The 20,777-nt window shown below is 39.2% G+C and overlaps 3 protein-coding genes and 3 long non-coding RNA genes across 6 annotated transcripts in view; 1 reads left to right on the top strand and 5 right to left on the bottom strand.

Annotated features, from left to right (window-relative positions):
- The window catches only part of LOC118232213 (B-cell receptor CD22-like), a 109,329-nt gene extending 108,379 nt beyond the window's left edge, over positions 1–950 (bottom strand). Inside the window, exon 1 of the mRNA XM_035426980.1 lies at positions 268–950. The gene's annotated coding sequence lies outside the window, so the exon portion shown is untranslated. The remainder of the gene's footprint in view (positions 1–267) is intronic.
- Positions 1–20,777, bottom strand: part of LOC118232142 (basement membrane-specific heparan sulfate proteoglycan core protein-like) — a 1,449,502-nt gene that overhangs the window by 1,274,998 nt on the left and 153,727 nt on the right. The window lies entirely within an intron of this gene.
- LOC118232256 overlaps positions 1–20,777 on the bottom strand; it is a 333,592-nt gene that overhangs the window by 277,789 nt on the left and 35,026 nt on the right. Inside the window, exon 3 of the transcript XR_004766239.1 lies at positions 5,088–5,353. The gene's annotated coding sequence lies outside the window, so the exon portion shown is untranslated. The remainder of the gene's footprint in view (positions 1–5,087; positions 5,354–20,777) is intronic.
- Positions 787–19,983, top strand: LOC118232619. The gene is made up of 3 exons (XR_004766355.1): positions 787–822; positions 3,207–3,210; positions 19,792–19,983. It is a non-coding gene; the product is annotated as an uncharacterized LOC118232619 (long non-coding RNA).
- LOC118232456 lies at positions 7,136–7,519 on the bottom strand. The gene is made up of 2 exons (XR_004766300.1): positions 7,338–7,519; positions 7,136–7,235 (listed from the first exon to the last, which is right to left on the bottom strand). It is a non-coding gene; the product is annotated as an uncharacterized LOC118232456 (long non-coding RNA).
- On the bottom strand, positions 13,086–15,311 carry LOC118232499. Its single transcript, XR_004766323.1, has 3 exons — positions 15,192–15,311; positions 14,115–14,154; positions 13,086–13,148 (listed from the first exon to the last, which is right to left on the bottom strand). It is a non-coding gene; the product is annotated as an uncharacterized LOC118232499 (long non-coding RNA).

Below are 20,777 nucleotides of genomic sequence, written 5' to 3'. Positions count from 1 at the left end.
GACTGATCTCCATTATGATCACTAGATTAGCACAGAATAAAGCACTCGCTGTAATTCGTAGATCAGAGAACAACAACACTGTACTTAAATTTCTCCACTGTTTAAAAAAATGCAATAAATGTAAGCGTTCAAAAATCAAAGATTTTTTTTTTCTTCTCTCACCTTCTATCAAGGCACTCTATTGAATCATATACATTATTTTACAACTCGATGAAAAAATGTGTTAACAGCCATTAAGAATAAAACAGGGCTAAATCGTCCACTTACGCTGGTAGAGGAGGTGTGATCTTAACGGTTTTCAAACTGTCTGAAACGGCCCTGCTGACAGGCTCATATTTCTGAACATGGCAGACTGACTGTGATGTATGCAAAGCTTTAAGAATAATTGTTTCTATTTGTAAACATTATTACATTTTTATTTAACCAGGAGATTATTGTTGAATTTAAAAATCTATTTTTCAAGAGTGTCCTGGCCAAGACAGGCAGTAGCTCATGCAGTTTAACATGGTTGCAGAATGACAATATAAAATCAAATTATAGACAACAAAGATTATTTTCCAAGAATGCAACTTCACTGTGTAATTTGACATATTGGTACACAATAATGAATATAAAAACATTAAAGAGCTACATGAGCATCACAGCTGTGTAAAATATGTTAACAGTAGTTTAAAAGCCAGAAAAAAGAGGGAAACATGTTCCAATGCAAATGACAATATTTTGCTGCTGTAGCCTAGCCTATAACCCCCAGATCAACATAAAGATTGCACTTACTTTCGCAGAAGATAAAAGGAGCGGACAGGTGTAGTTATCTTTGTGAAAGTATCACGGCTCTGGTGCCCCAAAGTGGGTACTGTGCCCCTGCTTGGCTCTTTTGTGCAGAGGAGTAGCGGGCACGGCTGTGGGTGAAGCTGCCTAATTTCAAATGAGCGCCACCCTGACCACAGACAGTGGAGGAAGTTAAAATGCCGCTCACTTCCTGCAGCCTGCTCTATTCTTTATTTCATTTCACACCTCAGTTCAGTTGGGGTGGAGCGGCGCTGTTTCTGTGGTTGATGTTCATGCAACCTTTTAGAACTTTGTTTTTGCTTTGCCTGTTGGTCCTTCATACAACTAATTAGTTGCATTTCAATGCTTATACTTCATGGAGATGATTTTTACTACATACAGTCGATTGGATTATTGTATCTTTCACATTTCACAGAGATGAAATAGATGCCCACACGTGAATAAATATTATTTTATTTATTTATTTTATTTCATTTTTTGGTGGGGGGGTTTGCAGGCAAAACATGATGGCCATATTAAGAAAATAATGATAATCTTTATCAAAACAGAGGTTCAAGGTTCACAGTGCTTTACAATGCTCAAATAAATCATACTATATTGATAGACATAATAAAACAATGTATGTAAAGAAAACAAACACAAAGATGCATTATTTCAAACAGCTAACCAGACAGAAAGTAAAAATGGGGTCAATACAACAAGGCAATGTAAAATGTAAAGCTAAAACACTGTTTTAAAAGATTTTGGACCTTGCTTTTAAAAGTGACTTGAGTTTGGAGATTATAATCTGCCTTAATCTGCATTATAATCTTCCCATTCAATGTGAGAGAATACATGCGCATGTACATGAGTTATGAGCGTGTGTGTAACTGGGTTATATAAACGTGTAATGGTGTCACAGGAGCATATATGCAGCAGGGTTACATGAACATGCATGTTGCAGCAGGGTTACAGTACTTTGGGAAAAATCCTCCACCAACAGCTCTTTATAAAATGGATAATCTAGCAGAAACAGACAGCAGTTCTGTAAAGTTAAAGACAAAAAGAGACTCTTTCACCCTGATCTCCACCATTTCTCATTCTCTGCAGATTCTCTCCTCTGTGTGTTTTAATCCCACACTGAGGCCTCGTCAGCTCTCTGAAGCACAGAGTTTGTGTTGCTGGCTGCGTTTGTCACTCTCTGAAGGCTCTGCTCTGAGGTGAGACACAGGAAGAGACTCAGTCACACATAAGTGCGCCTCCAGTTGCACTGTTGAAAGGGAACCAGAGTGGCCACACAGTCCCTTGCATTCCCTATCCACTATGTTGTCCCAGAGAACGGATTCCTCTGTTGACTTAATGGATTATATATCTCAGAATCACTTGAAGAATTTACATTACAGAAGTATATTTTTCACATGTTAAAAAATCATACTAAATAATATCCACAGATACAATTACAACATATTGAGATTTAAGTGGGGAATATTCCTCAATAGTTTTAACCAATAAAAATAAGGAGGAAGACTGAAATTGACTGCATCACACAGTGATGAACTGGATGAACTGTAACTTGCCTGGTGTGTATCTGTGCTTCTGCTCAGCACAAACCTACTGACTTTGTAGTTTCATAAAAATACAGCATGTACACAGAACTGGCCTTTGCTTTTCTGAACGGCTGGTACGGTTATAATAGTGAGAATATCCAGGTGGAAACTTGTTACTTACAGTACGAGAGCGTCTGCTCTCCTCTCTCTCTGTTGGTGCTCTTCTTCCTGCTGAAAAGGGGGGGGGGGTGAGTAACAGACCTTCAGGAGCTGTGGATCAGCCATCCCTGATGACATTCTGTCATAACATTCCCACCTGCTCCTCTGAATTCAACTGCAAAACTGTAAGATTACTGCATATCTCTCTGATATCTAATGGTGCATTTCTATAATCATGTCTTCTCAGTGATGATTGGTACCCAGATGCTTTTGCATTGCAAACATTTACCTTGTGCACACCATGACAGTAAAGAGTGCAAAAGCCACAGAGATTCCAACAACTGTCCATACGAGCACTGTCGTATCTCCTGCTATAAATAAACAGATATAGCATTTCAATTTACATTTATATAGCAGAGACTACAATCCAGAGTCATGTAAAATAAGTGCATGCATAAATGTCGGTCAAAGGTCAATGCAACACTCAAAACCAGCAAAAAAAACAAAAAAAAAACAGATATGAACGTGCATACCATAATTCCCCAAAATATATAAACTATAATATATCTTCAAAATTGTGTAGATGTACTTTAGGTGGTATAAATCAAAAATAAGCAAATAACCTGAATTACATATGAAATACGAGTTGTGTAAAATAAGTGCATGCATAAAGGTAGGAAGGTCAATGCAACACTCAGAAAATCAATTAAATCACTGTTAAATATGAGTTAGGTGTGTCAACCAGCAAACAAACTAGATATCGGTGATCAAATATGCAAGTGATCTATAATGGATACTGACACAGGAACAATCACCCTTCTTCAAAACGATAGAGGTGTTACTGTACATTACGTGTTACTCACCTTTTATATTGTCTGACACAGAAGTAGAGGTCTGAGCTCCATGAGTGTTCTGAGCCAAGCAGTATTGCTGTGCTCTGCTCCAGGATGGCACTAGACATAAATTTTGAATATATAATGTTTATTTAATCTCCGTGTGAATACATTGATATAAGTTGGAAAAGTATCAGGACAGTGATACAATTTTTGTTGTTTTTCTTTTGTACTCCAGCAGATTGAAAAATTTGGGGGGATTCACATCCATCAGATGATCCGATGTATAAAGTACAGCCCTGTGGTGTGGGGATGGCTGGTTTAAGCAGCCACACCTGCCCTGGGTCAAGCTAATTAGACCTGGCCAATTGGATAATGGGTTAAGAATGAGATAATTGGCCAGGCTAATTGGACCCAGGAACAGGAGTGGCTGCACCTGTGCGTAGTGAGGTAATCACTGCGCACAGGTTAAATCTGCCATCCCCACCCACATCAGGAGCTCTCTGTCATGACAGGGTTTAACATCTGCTCATTTGGCTATACCATCTTGCCAAACCCTCGTGGAATAAATGTGGACTGTTTTAACATCTTCTCCCTGTGCCTCTGTGCTGGAGGGCCCCAAAGAAAGCCACTTCGGTGGCCTGTGGCAGGCGTGTTTGCCACAAGCCCTTTTTATAAATAGTCCCAATACCTTGTGTTCTTGGGAGCATCTGAAATCAATAGAAAAATGTTTTACATTTTTTATTTTATTTATTTATTTATTTTAAGGTTTATAATGGAGCTGAAACCTCATACTGTGTGTCATTTCGCCCTGTGTCATGAACTGGATATACTGTAGCTTTTTTAGGGTTCTGGTAAATGTCACCAGATAGACAGGTTTCAGTAGTGACAGCAGTATTCAGACATAATCATTTTTAGCATGTTCATTAATAATGATAACTTAATTTTGTTAACGTTCAACTGCTACATGTGATACTATTTTTCCTTGTGCAAATGCAAAATGACTACAGGCTTGACAGATGTAAGACATGTCAGTGTGATCAGGCTCATCATTCTCCTCCACTGGCCAGTGTGACTGCTTTACTCAGTGTCTTACTGCTGTGTAGTTGTCAAAAGATACTCAAGAGATACTGACTCTCTGCTCTGTGTGTCTGAAGCTGAGATGCATTGATTTCCTCACACTGCACATCAAGACGCTTAGGAGGAGATCTGTTTGTCCCAATCCCATTCCCTGCCTTACAGGTGTATTCTCCTGCATCCTGCAGTGTGATGTTTTTAATGGTGTAACTCTACTGGTCCTCCTGTCTCTGAGGATACAGCTCTGTTATTCTTAAACCAGGTGTAGTATTGCACTGGGGGGTTGGCATCACTGCTGCAGGTCAGAGTCACTGAACTGCCCTCCACTATTTCACCAGAGGGGCGCACTGATAATAAGATTCTCTGAGGAGGATCTGAAAGAGAAAATAACAGGTCCTGCAGTTTTATATAGATCTCACACTTACCTCGGTTAAAGTATGTTTCCTTTTCCTCAATGTTTCCATTATGTCATTTTGTTTGACTGCTATTATTGCAATGCCAATTTTTAGAATTAACTTAATCCGATATCGTTTCTAAACATAATAACTTCCATTTCCTAATCATTATCTGCAGGTTGCTCTTCTGCCCAGTTCTCATGTCTTTTAAAGGTACATTATAGTACAACTGCATCACCGCTTTTCAAAATTAGTAACAAATGACGCTCAGTAAAGTTAAATGCATGAGTTTGTCTTCAAATACTCACATCTCACACCGAGAGTCACTGCTGGGGACAGGAGATTCTCATGGCCTCTTACTGCACAGGAGTAGCTGCCTGCATCTCCACTGCTGGCTTTGAACTGAAGGTAGTTATGATTTTCATATTTCTGGGCGGTGTAAAACGGAGATTGTCCATTCTTGTACCAGATGAATGTTTGGCTGCCAGTCAGGTCAGTGCAGGTGATTTTACAGGTTATTGTCACCCTCACTCCCCCTCTCTCCTTGTGTCAGATTTCATTTCAACCTTTACACCTGAGTGAGAAGAAGAAATACAATAACACAATATACTGAGTTATTCAACAAAATTCCACATTGTACAGCACCCACAATAAATGTATGAATGCATATTACTGTAAATGGTCCAGCATTTCATTTCAATTAAAGGTTGAAGTCAACTGAGACCCCAAAATCTCAATCTGTCTGATAATGGAATGCTTGTTCTCTGGATTGGCTGGCATAACGTGGTGAAAACATGCAGTCATTCCCCACTCTTTTAAAAATTATTTGGTGGCAGATAAAGGGTGATACCGCCAACTACAGGGCATTGTATTATCTCATAAAAAACATGTTTTCAATGCACAAAAATGCCAAGTTACTCACACATGCAAAGCACTGCTTATAACTCATTCATTCAAACTGGCTAAATCTAGGCCTGCCATTAAAAGTATTGATATCAAAATGATGCCAAGTTACTGTACTACAAACTATAAAGGCTATCTTGCCTCACCAAAATTAAAGAAGCTGTATTCCAAAGCAATGCTGCGCAATGTTTTCTTAACAAAGAAGGCACAAGACAATTCAGACATGCCTGTGTTTTTTTATCATCTGGCAATGTAGCACCTTACGCCTTTGCACTATTCAGAGATGTACGATGTTGTGCTTGGACAGCATGGTTGGACAGGCCAATCCGCTTCTTGGGCGGGCCGAATGCTACACTGTATTACTACAATGGAAATGTAGGTATAGAGCCTAGCCAAACAGATATCAGAGGTTTTTGGATAAGGCATTATAATCTGACTGCATGTTCTTCCCATTTTCAGCTTTAACAGACAGGCTGCAACATTTAGAATTATATGCATTGGCTATTTTCACTGAAGATGCTGCCCATCCAAGCCATTCTAAATGACAGTACAGAATTACTCACACAGCACTTTGAGATTTATATCCTGCAGTGTGATGGTTTTAATGGTGTAACTGTGCTCTGGAACTACTGCCTCTGAGGATACAGCTCTATTATTCTTATACCAGGTGTATCTCTGCACTGGTGAGTTGGCATCACTGCTGCAGGTCAGAGTCACTGAACTGCCCTCCACTATTTCACCAGAGGGGCTCACTGATACTGAGATGTTTTTAGGAGCATCTGAAAGAGAAAAGGTCCTGCAGTTTTACTGTGCAGTTCAAAGTAAATGCAAGTTCATTGTGAATTAAATAAAATAAAATAATATTTGAATAAAAATTCACACATGAAACATTCTCATATATCTGTAAGGATAGAATGGACAATTACAAATGTGTATTATAATGACATTTTGTTTGACAGTTATTATTCAAATGCAATCTTTCCAATGAGGGCATTTTAGGATTACCTTGATCCGACATTGTTTGTAAACACAATAATTTCCATTTCCTAATCACTATCTGCAGGTTGCTCTTCTTCCCTGTTCTCATGTCTTTTAAAGGTAAATTAATGTTCAACTGCATCGTCGCTTTTTCAAAATGAGTTACGTTGTTATGAAATATTTGGTTGTCATTCCGTTTTAAATTACTACCGCTGGTTTTGCGATAGGGGATGAATACCGCATGGGGGCCCCCTGGTGGCCACGGGGGCCCTAAGCAGCCGCTTAGTTCGCTTATGCCTCGGGCCGGCCCTGCATGCATTATTTCCCAATAAAACAGAAGATGGGCAGACACTCACATTTCACATTGACTGCAGGGGAAGTCACTCCTCCTGTAGCACAGGAGTAGAGATCTGTATCATCAGTGCTGGCTACATTGAGGGAGTATTTACACTCATAGGGCACAACTTTTCCATTCTTGTACCAGGTAAAGGTTGGGCTGCCACTCAAAGTGCAGGTGCTGCTACAGGTCAGTGTTACACTCTGTGCCTCATTCTCTGTCACTTTCACCTGAAGACCTGCACACAAGAATCAACATGATAAAAAGACCATTCTGTTTCTATTAGAAAATAATTAGGAGTACTGCCAGTTAATAGTATAAAAAGAAAGTTTAGAATTACCTGTAACTGTCAACGAGACTCCAGAATGACCAGTATATTTTCCACCATAACGGTCGGTCAGGAACTTGAAGCGATATATTGCTGAATCACTTTCTCTCAGCTAGTTTATTCTGAAAGTGCAGTCACTGTTCTTATTCCCCAGGTACTCCACACGGTCAGAGTACTCTGGGTCATTGGACAGGTCTTTACCCTGTTTACTGTTCCAGTTGTAACCTGTTAGAAAAAATAGCAACGCTTTAAAAGGGTCCTGTAGCTTTAAGGAAGCGAGGCTCCCTACCTAACGGATTAGGAGGACTTGTTTTGCATCCCTCATTAGTTTTATTGGCTGTAACAGGTAGTAATGTTTTAAGATTATTCTGGAAAATAGTTAGCCCCGCCCACTCCCAAGGACTTGGTTGAGACTGCACAGCAAGAGGGGAGAACGGGAGAGAGAAAAAGACAATAAGAAGTAGAAAGTCATAATCATTAATTTAAGCAGTAAACTTAAAGAGCAGCTCCTTAAATGACCCAGGGACCAAATATTTTCCAGATCGCACACTTCAATTTCTTTCCTTGGGATCTTGGTGAGTTTAAATATTAAATTTTACCAAAGTATCGTAACTGTAGAAGCAACACGTGTGCTGTTAACTCCGTGTTCCTTGAAAATAGCGTTAGCCACACGTGGCATTTAATATTTTTCAGTTTGCACACTTCCGTTTCTTCCTTTGGGATCTCGGTGAGTTTATATTTTAAATTTAGCTAAAGTATCGCCATTGTAGCAGCCACACGTGTGTTATTAACTCCGCGTTTCCGTAGAAAATAGCATTAGCCACACGTGGTATGTATAGCTATTGAGTTTCTCTCACATAAAGTTGAATGTTGCTATTTGAAAGCGTGAATGGCACTGTTATAGTAGTTCTATCATACGTGTATGAATGTGCCATGTAATATGTATATGGATGTGCCATGTAATAACCTTGTGCTGGAGTTAGCTAATGCAGTACTGTTAGAAACCATGCACTAGCACTTAGCAAGTGCACTACAGTGGTGTATATCATGTAGCCATATCTTCCATTGTGCATGACAATGCAAGAGGGTTAGTTCACATGCATTTAAATGATTTTACAATCAACTAATGATTTACTTGATTGTTAAAGGTTTATTGCCATGTGGGCGATATAGCTCAGGAGGTAAGACCGATTGTCTGGCAGTCGGAGGGTTGCCGGTTCAAACCCCGCCCTGGGCATGTCGAAGTGTCCTTGAGCAAGACACCTAACCCCTAACCTCTAACTGCTCTGGCGAATGAGAGGCATCAATTGTAAAGCGCTTTGGATAAAAGCGCTATATAAATGCAGTCCATTTACCATGTGTTTATATTGAGTTCATGGTTTAAAAATGATTTGCTATAGTTACATGGAAAATACCTTGATCATAATTCATGATAAATGGTTAAAGAGTGATAGAATATTTGATAAAAGGAAACTGTACAGTTGAGCATTTATAAAGAGTACTATTTGGTTTATTGGTAACACTTTTACACTTTTGAGGTTACAATGATGCCTTAAAGAAAAGAACTAAGATTGAGAAAAGTATGCAGTTGTTATAATAGCCTGTTATCATACAGGCTGGGTTTTCTGGATACCCTGGAAGAAACCTGTGAACCTAGGATTCTCTCCCTGACGAGGGAGATGGCGAGCCGACCAACTTGGTTCATCTTCATCCACTTGAGGAAGGACCCCCTGATACCCCTTGTTTCTCCCAGCCCCACTCTGGTGTGGTAGGATTGTGATTGAGAAATTAAATAATTTTATTTGATACTTTATATTTTTTAAATAGGGTGCACCCAACCAACAAAACTGACTTGAAACTAACTAAATTGAACTAAACCAGACTGAACAGAAGACATTCAGAACTTAATGGACAGTGAATACAGTTACAGCACTCAGGACATTGATATGAAGACAAATGAATGTTGTTGAATGTGATAAGTAAATGCTGGCTTTACATGTTGTCATTACACTTTCTTTAATACAGTTCTAACCATTTTGCACTTACTTTCTGGCTCCGGTTGTTCATTGTGTCCATCTCATCATTCATAACCTCTCCTTACGAACCTAGCTTTAACCCGAAAATATTTACCTACTGCTAACTGACCTTTAGGTGGGTTACACAGTCATAAATAACCCAGAATGTTTTCTGCACTGTGTGGGATGTGGGATATGAGTAAGTGCAGCTCATGTCTACTGAAGACCCCTTTAAGGCACAGATTCTCTCAGGGGTGTAAGTCACTCCCCATCCGCTCTGGCTCAGAACACCTGAAAAACACACACACACACGCACACATGCAGACACACATACACAAACACACTGCTCAGAAGTCCTTTAAAACACAGATGTGTTGGCAACATGACAGCTAAGGGATACAATTAACAAAACTTTAAAACAGGTGCACCTAACTTCTCCAAAACTATGGAACATCAATTATTGCACTTGTATTTCAATACTAACTGATGTCAGTAGATGGCAGTAGCCTCCAATCAATGTGAGATTCGCAGGTACAGGAAGTTTTGCTTAGTAGCTAGCTTTTCTAGAATGCAGTAGCAAACCAAGCAAGTTAAGAGCAAGTGTCTGTGTCATTCTAAGAATGCAACATGCACAATCAACAGCTCTGATCATTTAGTAAAGCCACAGATATTTATATCATGCCTCTGTCTCAGTTTTAAAGCTGAGTGTGAAGAGGAACTTCATCTTATCAGTTCTCTCTTTTTTCCCTCTCTTTTCAGATGAGAAACTTTGCACTACTCTAAACTAATGTACTGTAGAACATTATTTTATATATATTATATAAATTCCTTAATGCAATTTAAATGCATTCACTTTTGTTGCTTCTGATTGTGTTAATGAAGGGAGACTAATAAATAGGAACACATGCTGATAAATGCTATATAGGTAGAGTGAAACATCAGAACTACGTTTGGAAAAAAACAAATCATTTACCTGACACCGAGAGGATGATTACCAACAAGGTATTGAAGAGCATGGCTGCATCAGACTGAAAATATTAATACAAACACATATACAGGTCTTGATTATTATTTACACTGTGAAAATGAACAGCAGAAACAAAGACTGTCAGAGTATTCTGTTAATTAGCAGAAACAGTTAATACACAAGCACACACAGTGAGTTAATGTGCTGCTAATGCCTAAAAATGCTTTGGGTTTTATGAAGATCTCACAACAATTCCAGAAAGCAGAGACTCAAACAGCCTTTTACTTGATGAATGATATTTGTATAGAAGGGGCTGTTTTCTTTAGTTTTCACCTTCTTTACACTCTCAGTTCTTTTTATGAGACAGCTTTATTATACTCCTTTTTTCTGTTCGGTTTTGCCCTTATTGCTGAGTAGTTTTTTGATAGTATTTAACGGCAGGACTTACCGCCCAGAGGAGTATATTATTCTGTTCTGTCTAGTTAGAATACTCCTTGTCCTTTAGTTCTTATCACCCTTTCATGGGTAGACTACTTAGTCCGATATACCTTGGATATTCTCCCTTAGGAGTATTTAATTTTCTGTTTGTTTACTTGTCCCCTTCCTCTAGTCTTCCGAAACCTTGTGGTTACTCCACCCTGTGTGGATAACTTTCAGATTCCCATTCAGTCGCGTCTGGTTCTCCGAACCCCCCCCCCCCCGCCCCCATCCCCCCCATCCCTCCCATCACATCTGTGGGATGTTTTTTTAAAGTACCTGTTTAGTGCTTTTCCTGCACATGTTCTATTCCATCAGCAGAACCCAGGGGGTAATGCCTACAGTACAAAATTCTTCAAGCATAGGTTTATTTTGTTTGTTTCATTGAATGATTGTTTAAAAAATTCAAGGTATGCTCTGAATTCTAACGTTTGGTAGTACAAAAATAAACACTAAGAATGTGAAAAACAAATTCACGTTATGTGAATTTATACTCTAGATGGTATCAGCTCAGTAATAAGCACAATATAATCACAAAATGTGCACAAGAATGTCTAATAGTAAATGTTATACAAGTATTAATAAAAATAATAATAATCTTTGAATTACATATAAAGCCCATTTCTCCAGTACATTTGGCCAACAAATACATTCAGCAATGATAATGGCTTTCAGGCACCAACATCTTGATAATACTTTGTGTACAATATGAAGACATGAGCTGTTATGCATGTAAATGTTGATAGAATGCCAAAGGAATGATCCATTCTGAGTACATCTTTGCAGACCCAATACCACAGTCATCTTGGTCATGTGACAAAGGCACAGTCATGTGACCTGAGTTCATGAGGAGAGTTTGCACATTGGAGGTATAGGGGATGAAGTAACTGAAAGAGTCCTAGAGTCTCGTCTTCAATGTGAGGACTAGAGCAGATTGTTCCCTTATCCATCTCCCTTATGAAGGATAATACCTCTCCTTATTCAGACCTGAGTCACCTGCATGTCCGCCTTTAAATCTTATATTCACTGGTTTTAGTAAATACTCTTAAATGAATCATCCAATGAAGGAAATGTTTGATTCATGCCTTGCAAATGAAGTTTCTGCTTGAGGATTGTTTTCCTGACATAGTATTTGCTGTTTAGAAGGGAAGCACAAACACTGAACATGATCTCACATTCAGAAGTCCAGATGCATACTGCATAAGCAGTATTGGTCTGCAGCTTGTGACAAAAGAGATCTGGATGCCTTGTTTTCATGTTTCCTGATATCGAACTGTGCTGTAGAGAACACCGTCTTCCTGTACTGATGGTGCACTTGACCTGCATGGATAAAACAGCACATGAAGACTCTATCAAAGTCAAAGACATTCTCATTTAAGTCAATCCTACCTGAGCCTTTATCACATTTAGGCACAACATGCTACATTAAGCACAAGCTACAGAAAGTTCCGCTACCAAAGGATTTTCTGGAATTTTGCTTCAGGCAAACATTACATCACTGTGATGTCATAGACTGAGGTCACACTACAGGCAAGTGAAAAGGTGAGGAAATAAAGGGGAAAAGCAGAGCAAGTCAAATGATGAGTCTAGATCAGCCTGTCCTCATATGACCGTTTTCTTCTATTGACCTGGTGGACAAGTTTCCAGCAAAGAAACAGCAAGAGATGACAGCATTTTAAAATATCTGAACTGGGCTTTGGGCAGCATCAAGCTCACAACCGAAATATAAATGTGACTCAAACCAAAATACAGTCTAACATAAGAAGAAGCTCCCAAGCCCCAGGGACATATCCTGTTTGCCAAATAAGCCAGAGCCTTGATTTGCACAGTGAAGATAAAAGTCAATTCCTACAGTGCTATTCATTCAGAAAAATGTTTTTTTTTTATCTTATCCAAAAAGGGCCAGAGTGGTTGCAGGTATCTTTTCTTGCCCAGGCGTAAAGACACCTGATTCTACTCATAAAGGTCTTGATTGAAGACCATGTTGAGTTAATTAGTTGAATCAGGTGTTGTAGTGCTGGGCTAAACCAAAAACCTGCATGGAATGGACACTCACCTGACCCCAATCAGAGAGAGAAGTCTATAATAAAAGCTGCTGGAGAGAGATAATAGACCTGACAGAGCGACAGTCAGCACAGGTAGTATAAAGGTGGGATATTCTCACCTGGGGGCAGCACTGGAGGGGCGGAACTGGATGCTGGCGTACTGAACAATGAAGTACAGAACCTACTCCTGATTGCGGGTGTTAGCGGGCAACACAGAGAGGTAGAGGGGAACTTCACCGTCATCTCTGTTCGTACCCTGTGTTCCAGTGTGACTCATTGCCATCCCTGAGACGTTGCCATAAATGGGGCTTTTATTCCCCTGCAGGGTAAAGAAAAGAGGCAGGAGAAGGATGGGAAAGTTCCACAGAAAGTACCTGTTCATTTCAGTGAGCTCCTCAGAGCTGGAGTGATCTACTCACCCCCATTAACTCCAAAACATGCATTTAACCTGATATAAAAAAATCAGCTAATGAATCAATGTTTTATATTCAAATACATGCCATCAGCAGAACCAGACGTTTCAGATGTAATACACTTAATACAATTTATTTTGTCTCTAACATGACCAATTTTACAGTGGGTTTTCTTAAAATCTTGGAAAGATTTCACACTGAAATACTCATTCATATATTCATTTCAAAGTATATATTTTCAATAACCAATAGCAATAAACCTTCATCACAACAATAATCTCTTTGTATTTATTCACTGAAATCAGGTGAATACAACACATAAAGTACAAGTCACTCTCCCTGCCTCTGTATGTAATGAACAGATTATTATATGCACAAAAGCAGTATTGTACGGTGTAGCATGTTTCTGTCATATACTACAAACCCATTTGAGAAACCGAAACTGTCCTTTATAGGGGAATACACATATTTAACTCCTGAAATATTTCCATTAAGCATGTCTACACACTGAAAAATGACACAGAGATCATAACCACTGTACATAATCTAATAAACCTTCAAGGCCATTTGGCACACACTGCTCTGCTTTCTAATTATTTGTAAGAAAGGTGCTATATAAATAAATAAATCATGTCTTATGATTACTGTTATAAAGCATTATGAGTGTTAAACAGTCTTCATAACTCTAATTATACTGTATTATGAGCAGACTATAAGGCATTATAAGTAGTATATAATGGATTATAGACAGGCATCATAGAAAGTGTTATTGAATTTCAGTTTTTACTTAAACAATGTATACAAATAAAATAATATTACATCCATAGATAAATACATATATGCATATATGTAGACTGATTTCATTGACTCACCTGCCTGTCCCCTTCTGTCTCATTTGTTGATTTTCTCCTCCTGATTATTCAGAAAAAAATAATAAAAATAAAAAGTAAATCTACCTTCAGACAAATATTTAAAGAACCCCCTCTTGTGCAAACAACAATTTGCATTTGTTTGAATGATGTGTATTGCTGAGGCAGTAGTGTCCATGTATGTGTGTATTTTTTATTATTCAGATGTCATTTGGTTACAGGAAATGAGCTTGAGTTATAAGAGGTTTCTTCCTGCCCAGTAAATGTAGTTCTGCTTTATTCAGACCAACACTGGAGCTCATGGGCAAATTGATGCTCTTGACAAGACTTTGTTATGGTCTGTAACTGTCCACATTATTCATATTAAGAACAAGCATTAAGGTGATTCTGTTACCACATCATACAGGTTTGATAAACTAATTGGGACACTCAAACGCATCAGTCAGAGTTTATAAAATTGACATCTCAATAAAACAAAATGTCTAATAATGCAGTGGTCTAAGCACTAATCAGACATTAGAGGGGGGTATGGCATCAGCATGATGTAACGTAGCTAAAGCTTGACAAAAACATTCCACAAAAATGTGCACTCGTTTTAAACTATGAGTCTAAATCAGACATACAGTAATTCACACTGGAGTGACTACAAACCGACTCATTTACAACCACGTACCTCAGGCACACAACACCCAGAAACACAAGAGCCAAAATGGCAGCCACTCCCACAGCTGCAGCCACGATCAGTGACTGACCTCCTAAGTCAGAGAGATGTAGCCCTGTCAGTTATGATATAGCAGTGTTCATTTCACAACATGCCTCACCAAGGTCCTTAAGGCGAAAGTTTATAAATGTTTAAATACACCCCTTATATGCCTACCTTTACTAGAAATTTCTGTACATTTGAATTTTACTGAATTCAATGCTGGCATCATGATACTTTTAGTTAAACTGCTCATCATCATTATCTACCATGATCCAATTCGGATTGTAGCACCAGTATCATGATCAGCATTGGTTTGTAGCCTCTGGATCATAATCAATATCGTATAAAATATCGTATAAAATATGTTCTGGTCCTACCTTGCACTGTGACCAGTAGAGCAGAAGCATTCTGAGCTCCAAGTCTGTTCTGTGCCTCACAGTAGTACTGTCCTCTGTTCCAGGATCTAAAGTTAGAAAAGTTCAAACTCTGTCCAAATCCTGCCTGCCAGACTCCAGTGTCATTCTTCTTAAACCAGGTGTAGTTCTGCACTGGTGGGTTGGCATCGCTGCTGCAGGTCAGAGTCACTGAACTGCCCTCCACTATTTCACCAGAGGGGCTCACTGATACTGAGGTGTTGTTGGGAGAATCTGAAAAAGAAAATAACAGGTCCTGCAGTTTTATATAGATGTCACACTGAGGTGTTCTTGGGAGCATCTAAATTAATTAGAAAAATGTGTTAAATTCAATATAATTTCTCACTCACTGTGTTGCATATCAAAGCACTAGCAGGGACATTTATTTCAAAGTAAAGTATATAATGGAGCTGAAATCCCACAATGTGAATATCCCAGTATGTTGTGCTTTGTTTTAAAATGAACTGGATATACTGCAGCTTTTTAAAGGTTAGTTCGCAAATGACTCAGGACAGGCAAGTTTTCAAAAGTGACAGCAATATTTAGATATAATCATTTTTAGCATGGTCATTAATAATGATAGCTTCATTCTGTTAATGTTCAACCACTACATGTGACATTTTTTTCCCTGTGCAAATTCAAAATGACAACATGCTTTACTTAAGACATTTCAGTGTGATCAGGCTCATCATTCTCCTCCACTGGCCAGTGTGACTGCTTTACTCAGTGTCTTACTACTGTGCAGTTGCCCAAAGACACTCAGGCGATACTGACTCTCTGCTCTGTGTGTTTAAAGCTGAGATGCACTGATATACTCACACTGCACATTAAGACGTTTAGGAGGAGAGATGTTTGTCCCAATCACATTCTCTGTCTGACAGGTGTATTCTCCTGCATCCTGCAGTGTGATGCTTTTAATGGTGTTACTGGATTCTCTCCACGAGGATTCAGCTCTGTTATTCTTATACCAGGCGTATCTCTGCACTGGTGGGTTGGCAGCGCTGCTGCAGGTCAGAGTCACTGAACTGCCCTCCACTATTTCACCAGAGGAGCTCACTGATACTGAGACGCTCTTCGGAGGATCTGAAAGAGATAATAACAGGTCCTGCAGTTTTATATAGATGTCACATTGAGGGGTGACATCTATATAAAAATACTGATATACTGATACTGAGATGCTCGTGGGACGATCTGAAAGAGAGAACAATAATTTGTAGTTTCATGTGAAATTTAAACCTGACTCAGGCAGACATAGTGTTTTCAAATCATTGCATCATAGCATGTTTTCAGGTATTGAAATTTCATCCAGTGCTTTAGTGTCAGTACATTTACATGCAGCATAAAATAATCTGTACAATTTAGTGGAAAATTATGGCTGAAATATTTCAAATTTGTGAGATTTGAAGAATTTTGAAAATCACAAATATTGACGACCACACAAGTTTGCCTAGCACTCACATCTCACATTAAGAGCCACTGCAGGGGACCGAAGCTCATAGCCTTTCACAGCACAGGTGTAGCGGCCTCGGTCTTCACTGCTGGCTGTGAACTGGTGACTCTGATCAGTGAAGGACAGAGGAGATCCACCCCTGTACCAGATGAAGGCTGGGCTGCCAGTCAGAGTGCAGGTGGTGCTACAGGTCAGTCTCACACTCTGTCCCTCTGTGACTGTGCCAGGATTCACCATCACCTGTAGATCTGCAAATAGCAAATTAGACCTGTAAAAAAACTTCCATTCATACTTGTGGGAAGAAAATCTTCTGAGTTTATAGCCTAAAATAATTACCTGTAACTGCTAATGTGACACCAGGTTCTCCAGTAGAATTTTCAACATCAGTCAGGTCAGTCAGGAACCTGAATCGGTATGTTCCTGAATCAGTTTCACTCAGTTGGTTTATTCTGAAAGTGCAGTCACTGTTCTGATTCCCCAGGTACTCCACACGGTCAGAGTACTCTGGGTCCTGGGACAGGTCCTCAGCCTCCTGTGGCTTGTTCCAGTGAATAAACCAGAAAGTTTTCTGCACTGTGTGAGATGTGGGATATGAGTAAGTGCAGCTCATGTCTAGTGAAGACCCCGTTAAGGCACAGATTCTCTCAGGGGTGTAAGTCACTCCCCATCCCCTCTGGCTCAGAACACCTGAAAAATACAAACAAACACACATGCACACACACACACACACATGCAGACACACATACACGTACATACACACACACACACACACACACACGCGTACACACACACATGCGCACACATACACAAATGCACACACACACACACACACACACAAATTCACTTCTCAGAAATCCTTTAAAACACTGATGTGTTGGCAACATGACAGATAAGGGATTCAATAAACAAAACTTTAAATAAACTGCACCTAACTTCTCCAAAACTATGGAACATCAATAATTGTACTTGTATTTCAATACTAACTGATGTCAGTATATGGCAGTAGCCTCTGATCAATGTGAGATTCGCAGGTACAGGAAGTCTTGCTTAGTAGCTAGCTTTGCTAGAATGTAGTAGCACTGAAATACTTGTGTCGTCATTCTAAGAATGCAACATGCACAATCAACAGATCTGATCATTTAGTACAGGCACAGAGATTTATATCATGCCTCTGTCTCAGTTTCAATGCTGAGTGTGAAGAGGAACTTCATCTTATCAGTTCTCTCTTTTTTCCCCTCTCTTCAGATGAGCGATGTTGCACTACTCTAAACTAATGTACTTTAGAACATTATTTTATAGAAATTATATACATTCCTGGAAAAAAAACACACAAACAATTTACCTGACACGGAGAGGACGATTACCAACAAGGTATTGAAGAGCATGGCTGCATCAGATTGAAAATATTTATCCAAATACACATATACAGGTCTTGATTATTATTTACACTGTGAAAATGAACAGCACAAAGAAAGACTGTCAGAGTATTTTATTAATTTGCAGAAATAGCAGAATAACAATTACTACACAAGCCCACACAGTGAGGTAATGTGCTGCTGATGCCTAATAATGCTTTGGGTTTCATGAAGAGCTCACACAGATTCCAGAAAGCAGAGATTCAAACAGCATTTTACTTGATGAATGTTATTTGTATGGAAGAAGCAGCAATCATTTCTAGTCAGAAAATACATTTTATTTAATATTTGATTCCAGTTTAATCTTCTTGCACCACACAATACTGTAACACAATTTAGACTAAATGAAATGATATGATAACACACTTACCAAGAGAGAATTCTGATTTGGCCTCAGTGGTTTGCTAATGAGCCATTAGTATAAAACAGCCTTACAGACAGAGCAGTGTGGCTGAATGTGACCGTGAAGAAAGTACTTCAAACTAAATATAAAACAATGTGTTACAGATCTGACTCACTTCCTGAAGGTCATACACATTTTAGATTTTATCGGATACAAACGTTTGAATAAAATATACAGAGTCTTTGCTTTGTGTCTGGACTGGACCAGTAGTGCCTTTTCAAAAAGACTGGGTAATTCTCATTTCTTTGCCCCCACTGTATTATTGAAATTCAGATGTCAATATTTATGTTCATTTTGGCATATTATGCTTATAAAATAAACTTAACTACTATCTTCACAAAAATGATTCCGGATTACAACACAAACTGTTGCTAAGATCTGAGGCATTGCCAATTCCAATACATCCATCAATCCATCCATTATCTATACCCTCTTATCCTAAGCTGGAGCTGGTGCTGGAGCCTATCCAAGCATGCTTTGGGCGAGAGGCAGGAATACACTCTGGACAGGTTGCCAATCTATCGCAGGGAACACACACCATTCACTCTCACATTCATACCTATGGGCAATTTAGAGTCTCCAATTGGCCTATTTGTATGTTATTGGACCGTGGGAGGCAACCGGAGTACCCGGAGGTACACGTAAACTCCAGACAGAAAGGCCCCAACCCGAGATTCGAACCCAGTGCCTTCTTGCTGTGAGGCGACAGTGCTACCCACTGCACCACCGTGCCACCCCTATTCCAATACATGTACAGTAGAGGTTAATATAAAAGTGACTGTAAAAGGTGTGATAGGCATCAGGCACAGGTAATCACTGATACATTCAGGAGCCCTATACAAAATCCATTACCTAAACCAGATTATTTAATTCAGTTTAGTAAAAGATCGTCCAAGAAATTGATCTGAAATGTACATACAGGACTCATCGATTTTAATAATTGCCCCATCTACAGGTAGATTGAATGTATTGCATCCATCTATCCCTCCGTGGTAATTTTTACTGCCACAATCAGCTTGCTTTACCATTGCTACCATACATTGCTCAGTCGTGTTTATGTTTCATGCATCGGATTTTTGACATGAAGACGAAACATCAACAAAACGTTGCTGTAGCTTAGCCTATAACCCTCGTATTAACATAAAGATTGCACACACTGTACTTTCACAGAAGATGAAAGGAGTGGACAGGCGTAGTTTTCGTATCTTTGTGTATGGCAGCAGTGCAGTATGGTGGTTTGGGGGTCCAGAGTGTGACTGGGAGCTCTGAGGTTGCAGTTTCCATCCCCACCTGGAGCACTGCTCTGGGGCCCCAAAGCGGGTACTGTGAGGTGCCCCTGCTTGGCTCTTTTGTGCAGAGGAGTAGCGGGCGCGGCTGTGGGTGAAGATGCCTAATTTCAGGCGAGAGCCACCCTGACCACAGACAGTTAAAGCGCTGCTCACTTCCTGCAGCCTGTTCTATTCTTTATTTAATTCCACATCTCAGTTCAGTTCTGCTGGTGCAGCACTGTTTCTGTGGTTGATGTTCATGCGACCTTTTAGAACTTTGTTTTGGCTTTGCCTGTTATACGGTCCATCATGCACATAATTAGTTACATTTCAATGCTTATACCTCATGAAGATGATTTTTACCACATACAGCCGACTGGATTATTGTATCTTTCACATTTCACAGAGATGAAATAGATGCCCACACATGAATAAAATGGAATTAATATAAAAATGTTTTTATTTAATTTGTTTTTTTTGGCCGGGGGGGGGGGGGGGGGGGGGGGGTTTGCAGGCAAAACATGATGGCCATATAAAAAAAATAATAATAATCTTTATCAAAACAGAGGTTCAAGGTTCACAGTGCTTTACAATGCTCAATTAAATCATAATGCAGTAATACACAAAATAAAACAATGTATGTAAAGAAAACAAATAAAAAGATGCATTATTTCAAATAGCTAAACAGACAGAAAGTAAAAATGGTGTCAATATGACAAGGCAATGTAAAATGTCAAACTAAAACACTGTTTTAAAGGATTTTGGACCTTGCCTTTAAAAGTGACTTGAGATTGGAGACTATAATCTACATTAATCTGCATTATATTCTTCCCATTTAATGTAACAGAGTACATGCGCATGTACATGAGTTATGAGCGTGTGTGTAACTAGGTTATATAAACGTGTAATGGTGTCACTGGAGCATGTATGCAGCAGGGTTACATGAACATGCATGTTGCAGCAGGGTTACATGAACATGCATGTTGCAGCAGGGTTACAGTACTTTGGGAAAAA

The sequence above is a fragment of the Anguilla anguilla genome, chromosome 1 (genome assembly GCF_013347855.1).
Source record: "Anguilla anguilla isolate fAngAng1 chromosome 1, fAngAng1.pri, whole genome shotgun sequence".
Taxonomy (NCBI): domain Eukaryota; kingdom Metazoa; phylum Chordata; class Actinopteri; order Anguilliformes; family Anguillidae; genus Anguilla; species Anguilla anguilla.
This window is presented reverse-complemented; position numbering and strand designations above follow the sequence as displayed.